This window comes from Dendrobates tinctorius, unplaced genomic scaffold (assembly GCF_039654945.1).
Source record: "Dendrobates tinctorius isolate UK_male_01 unplaced genomic scaffold, ASM3965494v1 ptg000060l, whole genome shotgun sequence".
Classification (NCBI taxonomy): domain Eukaryota; kingdom Metazoa; phylum Chordata; class Amphibia; order Anura; family Dendrobatidae; genus Dendrobates; species Dendrobates tinctorius.
In genome coordinates this window covers 5,137,097-5,149,813 of record NW_027361728.1, presented here as the reverse complement: position 1 = coordinate 5,149,813, position 12,717 = coordinate 5,137,097, and the positions used below count along the sequence as shown (strand labels likewise).

The 12,717-nt window shown below is 46.9% G+C and overlaps 1 protein-coding gene across 4 annotated transcripts in view; it reads right to left on the bottom strand.

Moving 5' to 3' along the window:
- The window catches only part of PLAAT1 (phospholipase A and acyltransferase 1), a 143,229-nt gene that overhangs the window by 80,460 nt on the left and 50,052 nt on the right, over positions 1-12,717 (bottom strand). The window lies entirely within an intron of this gene.

Below are 12,717 nucleotides of genomic sequence, written 5' to 3'. Positions count from 1 at the left end.
TGGGCCTCACACAATCCAAAAGTGTCCAGTGTCCACAAGTGTCTGCAGAAATTCAAAATCTCACTTATCCTCTAGTCACTTTGGTCACAGCTGTGCCATCGAGCCTGTGACATAGCGCTCAGATATTCAGTGGGCCTCACACAATCCAAAAGTGTCCAGTGTCCACAAGTGTCTGCAGAAATTCAAAATCTCACTTATCCTCTATTCACTTTGGTCACAGCTGTGCCATCGAGCCTGTGACATAGCGCTCAGATATTCAGTGGGCCTCACACAATCCAAAAGTGTCCAGTGTCCACAAGTGTCTGCAGAAATTCAAAATCTCACTTATCTTCTAGTCACTTTGGTCACAGCTGTGCCATCGAGCCTGTGACATAGCGCTCAGATATTCAGTGGGCCTCACACAATCCAAAAGTGTCCAGTGTCCACAAGTGTCTGTAGAAATTCAAAATCTCCCTTATTCTCTAGTCACTTTGGTCACAGCTGTGCCATCGAGCCTGTGACATAGCGCTCAGATATTCAGTGGGCCTCACACAATCCAAAAGTGTCCAGTGTCCACTAGTGTGAGCAGAAATTCAAAATCTCCCCTGTCCTACAGACACCTTGTACCTTGTTTTACATTACTATATAGTTTGTTGGATTTTGTCTACATTTCTACCAAAAATGAGGAAGGCTGGTGGAAGAGGCCGTGGAATTGGGCGGGGGTTGGCAGCTGGTAATGATGGTGTTGGTGATGGATCTGATGGTAGAGCAAAATAGGACCGAATGCAGGAGGTGTTGAGCCTGCGTCATCGTCTGGCTCCATAAGGCTTCGAAGGCTTAGTTTTCTAGGAGTTGGCAAACCACTTTTAAAGCCAGGGCATCAGGAAAAAGTTTTGTCTTACATTGCTGACTCAGCCTCCAGCTCTATCGCCTACTCTTCTTCAGTTGTAAAAAGTAAAAGCACTGAGTCGTCATTAGAGGCTCATGTTCATGACCCACACCTTTCCTTGTGTCCTTCACCCCAACCAAGATTGAAGGATGATGCAGGCCATACTACTGATTACTCCATGGAGCTGTTTTCACATACCATGCCTGGATTATCAAGTCAAATGGTGAATTACCCAGGCCAAGATGAATCTGACATGGAGTGCACTGATGCACAGCCGCTGATGGATGATTCTGCTGGTACATTCACTCAGAGCACTACATTGTCCTCGCAGTGTACAGAGCCAGATTCTGACCCTGATGAGACTCAGGTGCCCCTTCCCGCACACTATACCACCATACACGGTGACACAGAGGAAGGTGCACATGACATTGAAGAGGAGGTGATGGATGACCCAGTTGTTGACCCAGATTGGCATCCATTGGGGGAAGAGGGTGCTGCTTCCAATAGCTCAGATGAGGAGCATCCACAGCAGACATCGACATCGCAACAGCTGTTATCTGGCAGGCCCGGAGTACTCCAAAGACAGGTTCCAAAAATCAAAAGAGTTGCTGGACAGCTTGTCCAGAGGGTCAAAACATCACAGCGTGCTAGGCCGCAAAATGTCTGCCAAAGTAGGAAGAGTGCAGTGTGGCACTTTTTTGAACAAAATCCTCATGATCAGGCCAAGGTTATCTGTAAGGAGTGCGCAAAGACCTTTAGCCGAGGGAAAAATCTGAAAAATTTGAATACCAGTTGCATGCTTAGACATTTAACCAGCATGCACTTGCAAGCGTGGACACAACACCAAACCTCAAGTGCCACATGTGCAACTGATCACAACGAAGGTAGACAGCAACGCTACATTGTTTCCCCCACTGTAAGCCCACCGGTTAGCACAGCAGCAAATGTTGAGGTGTCGTTGCAAGGCCACAGCAGTCAGGGAATCCCACTGTTATATCAACGAAAGACTGATTCTAGGCCATCAGAAAGAACACCAACTCCATCACCATCATCAACCTTCTCTCAGTCCGCCCTGTCCACCGCTACTTCCACCATATGCAGCTCTCAAGTCCAGCTCACCCTCCCAGACACTATCAGTAGGTCAAGAAAGTACTCAGTCTCTCATCCGCGTACACTGGGTTTGAACGCCCACATTGCCAAACTAATCTCGTTTGAGATGATGCCCTTTGGGTTGGTGGAAAGCGCAGCTTTCCGCGAACTCATGGCCTATGCAGTACCACGCTATGACCTACCCAGTCGCCACTTCTTCTCTCGCAAAGCCATCCCAGCCCTCCACCATCATGTGAAAGACCGCATTGTCCATGCACTCAAGCAGTAAGTGAGCGGAAAGGTGTACCTCACAACTGATGCATGGTCCAGTCGGCATGGCCAGGGCCGTTACGTGTCCATCACTGCGCACTGGGTTAATGTGGTGGATGCAGGGTCCACAGGGGACAGCGGTGGTGGGACAGTGCTGCCTAGCCCACGGTATAGGAAACAGTTGGCTGTAGGCGTTCGACCCTCCTCCTCCTCCTCCTCCAGAAGCGAAAGCTCGTCCACAGAGCGCAGTCGTACGAGCACTCCATCTGCAGCTGCCACTGTTGCACACGAGGTGTCCCCCTATCGAGCAGCTAGAGGAAAAGGGTAAGCAGGCTGTGTTGCAGATGATGTGTTTGGGCGACAGACACACCGCCGAGGTGCTGGCCGAGTACTTGAAGCGACAAACTGAGTCATGGCTGGGCAGTGTACATCTTGAGGCAGGCAAGGTAGTTAGTGATAACGGCCGTAATTTTGTGGCAGCCATAGCCCTTTCAAAACTCAGCCACATACCTTGCTTGGCTCACACCTTGAACCTGGTGGTGCAGTGCTTCCTCAAAAATTATCCGGAGTTAACAGCCCTGCTCCAGAAGGTGCGAAGACTGTGCGCGCACATCTGCCGGTCGCCTGTACACTCCGTTTGTATGCAGAAGCTGCAGCGATTGCTCCACCTTCCCAACCACCGCCTCATTATCGACATTGTAACAAGGTGGATCTCCACCCTGCACATGGTGGAGCGGCTGTGCGAGCAGAGGCTTTTGTGGGAGGATACACGGCCAGGCACTTTGAGAGCAGACATGGAGTTGACAGGTGTGCAGTGGTCGAAGCTGAAAGACCTCTGTAAAGTCCTTCAGTGTTTTGAGGAATGCACACGGCTGGTAAGCGCAGACGACGCCATCCTAAGCATGAGCATCCCACTTATGCGTCTGCTCATGCAAACTTTAAGGAGCAGGCTTCTGCAGCCAATGTTGATGAGGAGGAAGAGGAGAAGGGAATCCTTGATGACATTCAGCCATTGTCTGCTTAGGGACCTCTCCTGGACGAGGTGGAGGAAGAAGAGGAGGAGGAGGATAATGGGGATGATTACTTAGGGGAGGAGGATGCATCTCGTGGGGCAAGTGAAAATGTTGGCGTGGCAAGGTCTGGTACAGGGTTTGTGCGTGACTGGAGGGATGTGGATTTGCCAGAAAGTGCTCCTCCAACCAGCACTCGCAGTGCATCATTGACACCCGGAACATTGGCCCACATGTCAGTTTATGCCTTGCAGATCCTAAAAAGGGACCCCCACATTGCCAAAATGATGAACGATGACGACTACTGGTTGGCCAGCATCCTGGATCCACGCTATAAAGGCAAATTACAAAACATCATGCCACAGGAGAACCTTGACCTAATATTGGCTAATAAACAAGCAACTCTGGTAAATCGGTTGCTTGAGGCATTCCCAGCACACAGCAGCGGTGATGGTTCTCACACGAGCCGTACGGGCCGGGGTCAGCTTGGCAGAGGTGTTCGTGGTGCACACAGCAGAAGTGGCGTTGGAGACAGGGGTTTCATGACAATGTTGTGGACTGATTTTTCAAGTACCGCTCACACAACTGGTAATACTGCATCGATGGAAAGTGACAGGAGACAGCAGTTGTCAACTATGGTTACAAACTACTTTTCCTCCCATATCGATGTTCTCCCACACAGGTCATTCCCCTTTGACTATTGGGCCGCTAAACTGGACACCTGGCCTGAATTGGCACAATATGCCTTACAGGAGCTCGCTTGCCCAGCTGCAAGTGTGCTATCGGAAAGAGTCTTCAGTGCAGCTGGATCAATCCTGACAGAAAAAAGGACCCGTCTGTCAACCCAAAATGTGGATGATCTAACCTTCATTAAAATGAACCATGCATGGGTTTCCAAGGATTTTGTCCCACCTTCCCCTGATGACACATAGGGTGACAGAAAAATGGCTTGCTTTGGTCCACCTCTTCCTGGGCCTTGACCTATTTCACCTTTTGCATCAGCTGAATGTCCAACATCAACATATGCCACTTTCTAAAACTCCCTCACTGTGCTGCCTTCCCCCCCCATGGCCGGGGTCACCACCTAGCGCACGACACCGTGCGAGTGCCGTTGCCCTGGACAGGTGGGTAGGCCGACTCTTGGGCGCGGGCACTGGCACAGGGTCCCTCATAGTGCAATCAAGTGTCTCTGATGGTGGTGGTGCACACCCGCCGTCAGACACACCGCCGTACTATGAGGGGCCCAGTGCCAGTACCGACGCCCACGAGTGGGCCCCCCTTGCTTGGGCAGGGCCCCAGCATTTGCAATCTTTACCTCTCCCTGCTCCTCTGCTGTGTAGTCTGGTCCGTCAAATCCATACTGTGCCTGACACCGTTTGAGCCTGCCTCCTGGTGTATAGACATATATTTTGAATGTGTACGCTATCCATACATGTTATCTGGGGATACGGTACCCTTTCTAACCTTTGTGCAATCACGTGTAATCCATACTGGGCCTAACACCGTCTGAGCCTGCCTCCTGATGTATAGACATATATTTTGAATGTGTACGCTATCCATACATGTTATCTGGGGATACGATACCCTTTCTAACCTTTGTGCAATCACGTGCAATCCATACTGGGCCTAACACCGTCTGAGCCTGCCTCCTGATGTATAGATATATATTTTGAATGTGTACGCTATCCATACATGTTATCTGGGTATACGGTACCCTTTCTCACCTTTGTGCAATCACGTGTAATCCATACTGGGCTTGAGAACGGCTGGCGAGCTGTTAAGCAAGCTACAGCACCTGTGGTTTGCACACGTAAGTTTTTCATTTTTTCAGGAATGACGGTTAGGCCTAATTCCGGAACTGCGGTTGACCTGCACTTACTGGGAAATCATTGTTCGCGGGTAATAATTGTAATCAGTGATCCCCATCACTAACGTTGTTCAGCGGGTTATCTGCACCTGTAAGCGACAAACGCTGGCCTTTTCAGTGTAGCGCACATGCAGCCACGGACATGTAAGGGCATGACACACCAGTTATTGGCCAATCTCATGTGCCAGAGCCTCACGTGTCCCTCTAGTAAGCCGGACTCGGACCGCGGGGCATGATGGAGTCTCGTTCGTTAACGGAATTAAGGTTGCAATGTGTGCATCTGTTCTGTAGCTGGCATGGTTGAGGTTTCCCAGGTGGAGTCGAGTTTAACCGTAGGCTCCACTCCTGGTGGTGCCCTTCTGGACATTCCTTTAAGGTTCAGCTTTGCAACCATACTGCCCACGTAAAACAAACACTTTGCCTTCATGAACGCTGTTTGGAGGGTCATGACTCGTGGGAATAACGCCGCCCAATCAGTTAACCTGCTAGAGAGATAGTTCGTTGCTCCCAAGCATGACATCACACTCCCTAGGAAGAAGGTAATGCCACTGTGGCGACCGTACTCCTGGGGGCGACACAAGTGCACTGATGCCCAGCCACTGCTCGATGAATCTGCTGGTACATTGACCCAGACCACTACATTCCCCTCGCACGCTACCCGGCCTGAATCTGACCCTGATGAAACTCAGGTTACCCTTCCCATATACAGTTCCATCTTACACGGTGACAAAGAGGAAGCTGCAGATGAAAGTGCAGGTTCGGCCCACCCACCATCAGACACGCCACCGTACTATCAGGGGCCCTGTGCCAGTGCCGTCGCCAACGAGTGGGCCCCCCCTGCTTGCTCAGGATCACAGCACTTGCAAAGTTGAAATACTGTGCAGTGAGATGGAAGATGGGGACGACGAGGAGTCCAGACTAGTACAGGGATTCCCTAGCGAGGAGACTTATTTCATTGTTTTCAATGTTGGGACAGCAATTTTTGGGGAGCACTATACTCTGGAGAATGATAGATGGGGCCCACCATACACTGGAACATTCCAAAGGTGGACATCAGACACTGGAGCAGCATTTACAGGGCCCATTATACACTAGAGCATTAGAAATGGGGCCCATTATGTTTGGAGCATTATTTGGGCCCATAAGACAGTGGAGCTTCATCCATGGGGACCAACATATACTGTAGCATTATGTGGAGCTCATCATATACTGTTTCAAACATTATATGGGACCAATGATTCTGTATGGAGAAATAGATGGGCCTCGTCATGAGATGTAAAAAGTGAAGTATTTTTCATTGTACTATACCGCTATTTCTCTGCCGTATCGGAGCATGATGAGTTGTGGTATGTGTTAAAGGGGCGCTCTCTCGCCCAGGGCACATGAAAACCTGGAGCCAGCCCTCCCCCCCCACAGTCTGTAGCCAAATAACCCCCATTTTTCAGTGTGTAACTTGTATTATGAAGTTAGTTAAGGTTGACAAGCTTAAGTAAGAAGAATTGATGCTTTTGGCATTCAAATGGACACTGTTGGTGTGTTTCCTGTCCTCCTCTCACTGCCGACTTTTATTCCCCATTGACTTACATTGGGTTTCGTGTTTCGGGACGACCCCGACTTTTCCCTATAATCGGATGATCTTGCTCGACCCGACTTTTGGAAAAGTCGGGTTTCACGAAACGAAACGCGACCCTAAAAAACCAAAAGTCGCTCAACTCTAGTGCTTTTATTTTTTGAAACTTCAGAAGAGGAGGCGAGAGAGCTGGAGGCTGTGTCAGCAATGTAAGCCAAAACTTGATCCTGAAGCTCCGGCTTTAAAAGCGGTTTACCTTCTCCCAGAAAAGGGAGCCTTCGAGGCCTTGTGGAGCCAGACGATGACGCAGGCTCAACACCTCCTGCCTTAGGTACTATTGTGCTTTGCCACTACCAACAGATGCACCACCAACACCACCATCAGGACCAGCTGGCAACCCCCGCCCACTTCCACGGCCTCTTCCACCATACTTCCTCATTTTTGTGAAAATGTACCCAAAATACCACCAGCTATATGGTACTGTAAAACAAGGTAGAAGGTGTATATAGTATTGGTGAGAATTTGAATCTCACTAGAGATTTGAGGATGCTTAACTATTGTCTCTGGCCCAAGAGAGATTACACCTCAATGTAACAGGCTGAAATTGGATGGTGTATGACAAGGTAGAGGGGGTATATAGTAGTGGTGAGAATTTGAATCTCACTAGAGATTTGAGGACGCTGAACTAGTATCTCAGGGCCAGTAGAGATTACACCTCAATGTAACAGGCTAAAATTGGATGGTGTATGACAAGGTTGAGGGTGTATATAGTATTGGTGAGAATTTGAATCTCACTGTAGATTTGAGGACACTGAACTAGTATCTCAGGGCCAGTAGAGATTACACTTCAATGTAACAGGCTGAAATAGGCTGGTGTATGACAAGGTAATAATAATAATCTTTATATAGCGCTAACATATTCCACAGCGCTTTACAGTTTTTGCACACTTTTTCATCACTGTCCCCGATGGGGCTCACAATCTAAATTCCCTATCAGTATGTCTTTAGAATGTGGGAGGAAACCGGAGTGCCCAGAGGAAACCCACGCAATCACAGGGAGAACATACAAACTCCTTGCAGATGTTGTCCTTGGTGGGATTCGAACTCAGGACTCCAGCGCTGCAAGGCTGCAGTGCTAACCACTGAGCCACCGTGCTTCCCGTACAAGGTGTATATAGAATTGGTGAGAATTTGGATCTCACTAGAGATTTTAGGAGGCTGACAATGATGCTCTCAGTCCAAGTATGGACGCAGGCAGCCTAATAAGCAGGACTGCTGCACACAAAAGGGTGGAAAAATGAACGCTTTGTAACTGTGCAGAAAAGAGGAAGAAAAGTATTTTTTCTTTTAAAAAAGCAGTTTGCACAGCAGTGTGCAAACAGCAATGCAGCTATCAGGGAGCCTTATAAGGCATCCTAATAACCAACAGTGCTGATGCACAAAAGTAGAGCCTCCCCTGTCACTGCACACAAACTGTTGTGTTGTAAGTAGAAATCGCTAACAGCAGAAGCAGTTTTTTGGTTCTTCTTCCCTGCCTAATGCTTTCCCTTATTCTGAATCAGCAGCAGCAACCTCTCCCTAATGCTAAGATCGGCAGAAGTAAGATGGCGGCCGGCGTGCACGCCCTTTTATAGCCCCTGTGACACCACACAAAGCCAGCCAATCACTTGCATGCCCTTCTCAAAGATGGTGGTGACCGATGCCTATGTCATCGCGTTGCCCAAAGTGTGCGTTCTCCATCACTGGCTGAAAAAGGGCGCTGGAAGCATCATTTGAAACGCGACTTTGGCGCTCTGGTCACCAAACTCGTGGCCGACCTCACGCTATGGTCGGGTTTCGTTTCATGAAACCCGACTTCAGCGAAAGTCGCCGACTTTTGAATTTGACCGACCCATTTCGCTCTACTCTACTCATCCCTAATTGTGAGTCCTTCTTAAATGGAAGATTTATGGTGAAGAAAAATCATACAATTGTCTGAATAGAGTCTGGGAGGCTATAGTTCGTGCTGCCAAAATGTTGGTCATCAACAGATTAAGAAACTGACAGACTCCATGCATGGAAAGCTTATGACTGTTATTGAAAAGAAGAGTGGATATGTTGGTCACTGATATTTTTTTTGAAATGTTAGAAATGCACTTTTTTACATTTTGAGTTGTATGATTATTAGTCTCACACTAGCTGAAGAGCCCGGCGTTGCCCGGGCATGGTAACTAACTATGGTTAATTATAACAAATTATAATTATTATATATATATATATATATATATATATATCTCTCTCTCTCTATATATATATATATATATATATATATATAAAACTGAGTGTATAGCCCTGCCCAGTCCGCATAGCCACATTCAATATAATATCCCACATCATCCCTTCAGCCAGAGCCACTGGTCTACTACCCCTAATATCCCACAACATCCCATCAGAGCCACCGGACTACTACCACTAATATCCTACATGATCCCATCAGAGCCATCCGACTACTACGCCTAATATCCCACATGATCCCATCAGCCAGAGACACCGGACTACTACCCCTAATATCCCACATCATCCCATCAGAGCCACTGGACTACTACCCCTAATATCCCACATCATCACATCAGCCAGAGCCCCCGGACTAATACCCCTTTAATATCCCACATCATCCCATCAGCCAGAGCCACCAGACTACTACAACTAATATCCCACATCATACCATCAGCCAGAGCCACAGGTCTAATACCCCTACAATGCCACATCATCCCATCAGCCAGACCCACCGGACTACTACCCCTAATATGCCACATCATCTCGTCAGAGCCACCGGACTACTACCCCTAATATCCCACATCATCCCATCAACCAGAGCCACCGGACTACTACCCCTAATATCCCACATCATCCGTCAGCCAGAGCCACTGGACTACTACCCCTAATATGCCACATTGTCTCGTCAGAGCCACCGGACTACTACCCCTAATATCCCACATCATTCCATCAGCCAGAGCCACCGGACTACTACCCCTAATATCCCACATCATCCGTCAGCCAGAGCCACCGGACTACTACCACTAATATCCCATATCATCTTGTTAGAGCCACAGGACTACTACCCCTATAATGCCACATCGTCCCGTCAGCCAGAGCCACCGGACTACTACCCCTACTATGCCACATTGTCCCGTCAGAGCCACCGGACTACTACTCCTAATATCTCACATCATCCCGTCAGCCAGAGTCACCGGACTACTACCCCTAATATCCCACATCATCCCGTCAGCCAGAGCCACCGGACAACTACCACTAATATCCCACATCATCCTGTCTGAGCCACCTGACTGCTACCTCTAATATCCCACATCATCCCATCAGCCAGAGCCACCAGACTACTACCCCTAATATCCCACATCATCCCTTCAGCCTGGGGTCAGAACCAGAGCGCTGAGTGGAACGGTACTAACTTCCATACCGGCGATCCCTTTAAGAGAGGCCTGGGGTCAGAACCAGAGCGCTCAGTGGATTTGCACTGACTTCCATACCAATGATCCCTTTAATAGAAGCTTGGGGTCAGAATCAGAGCGCTGAGTGATTTGCCCTAACTTCCATATCGGATATCCCTTTAAGAGAAGCCTGGGGTCAGAACCACAGCGCTGAGTGGAACGGTCCTAACTTCCATACCAATGATAATAGAGGCCTGATGTCATAGCCAGAGTGCTGAATGGATTTGCCATGACTTCCATACCAATGATCCCTTTAATAGAAGTCTTGGGTCAGAATCAGAGCGCAGGAGGGATTTGCCCTGACTTCCATACTGGAGATCCCTTTAAGAGGGAAGATGTGCCTATGGGATGGAGGATGTGTGATGGGTATATGGGCACAGGAGGGAGTGATTCATTTCTGTCATGTGCTCTCTGCTTGGGGGGCAGACAATGGCAGGGAGCTTATGTTCCCGGGGATGCCAGATTTCCCCCACCTGGTCAGTGTCTGCTGAGGTGTTGTTGAGTGGGAAAACTGTTGCTCATAGCAACCAATCACAGCTCAGCTTCTTTTAAACAGCTCTGGTGAAATGAAAGATACTTAGTGATTAGGTGGGGCTATGTTGAGTGGATGTGGCCGATACACACATACATACACACATACATTCATTTATATGTACCTATATAGATTAATAGATGAAAATAAACATTAGAGATAGGAACATGTATATTTTTCTTTTAGTTGCATAATAATTCTGCACACTAATTTCCCAATAATTCTGCACACAGACTGTACAATGGCATGTAAAAGTTTAGGCAATCCAGGCAAGTTGAAGATGAAATGATCTCTAAAAGTTAAAGATGACACATCTCCTTTGTATTTTAGGCAAAAAGAAATATACCATCATGTTTTACATTTTAAGAAACAAAAAAAGGAAAATGAGCCAGTGAAAATGTTTGGGCACCCTTGGAGATTTGTGTGCTCAGATACTTTTCCTATATGGTATATATATTTATATTTGTATGCCTAAAATACAAAGAAAATGTGTCATCTTTAACTTTAGGCCTTTAACAGATCATTTCATATAACAGTAATTTTGACCAGGGGTGCTTAAACTTTTATATGCCACTGTAGATATTCTTCTAATATTCAGGTGTTAGGTTTATTAACCTTCTGGATTGACTGACAGCACTGAAATTGTTCAATAATGAAATTAATCATCAAAAATATACATCGCCTAATAACTGTGCACAAGGTGTATAGATTATTATAAGTTAAATCTACCATTATTCCCATCAATAAGGGTCCTGTACGATGATCTTGCAAGACTTTTGAAACTTTTGTGTAGTACAAATGATAATTTTTCTTGATGAACAAATATTTTGCTTCATTTCATCCTAAGATCGTCAGATTGCAAGATTATTTTCTGAACACTGGTTAACAATAATTTGACATGGTAAATGGACCTTTACACACTATTTAAAAATACTATATGATTTCGTAACTGGTGCATTTGAGATTAGAAATTAGACTAAAAATGTGAAGAAGGACCTGTGGCTTTCTCATAATATTTAGCTTTATGATTCAGCAGATCCATTGTGGAAACTTATATTTTCACTCCAAGAAAGAAATTAGAATCAATGAAGTTGTCCATTTGGGATACCTATAGAACTAGTCCAACACTGTACACTTTATCCACACCATGTATTCATCCAAGATTGAGGTTGATCTGCTGTATCATTAGAGAAGAACATCAGATAATGAAGATTACATAGATTACAGTAGATAACTTCCTCATAGCAAGGGCCATCTGTAGTTTGCTGTATGGTATGCAGGATAAGGCTAGTTTCACAATAGCGTATGGCAGAGCTGCGGAGGGATGCGGACTTCATCCGTGAAGCTCCACCCACTCCCACACCTCCTCCGTTCAGCTCCTTCTACGTCGGCATGCGGCCTGCGTACCCTATCTTTAGCATTGGGTATGCAGGCCATGCCGATTTATGCGAATGCCTCCGCATGTGTAGTTTTGACGGTGAGTGGAGCTGAACGGAGGAGGCACGGTAGTGGGCGGAGCTTCATGGAGGAAGTCCGCATCCTTCCACAGCTCTGCCATACGCTAGTGTGAAACTAGCCTAAGTAATAGGAAAGTTTTCAGCAGCCGAAATGACTAGTGATGAGCAAAGGGCTACAAGGTTCTGTATTGGCAACAGAACAGACTAAGGGGCAGGGCACAGAAAGTAGAAGGCTTTTTTGCTAGTACTATTTATGGGCCTGCCTATCATAAGGAGTGTAATATATCAAAATCCACCAGTAATTGTGAGTTATGAAATGTATTAATTTATGCCTTACATGCAATCTAACTGATGGTAGGAAACTGGTCTAAATAAGACAGTGGACCCCTAAGCTTTTGTGCAGCTTCACGGGTTGCAAGAATGATAAGTATGGCCCTGTATAGACCACCAGGGATACATTTAAAACAAATCATAAGACAACTAATAAAACGCTTTTATCCACTGGTTCATTTTTGAAATATAGTTAAACCCTGGTAATACCATAATGTCATTTTCTAGCATCCCAA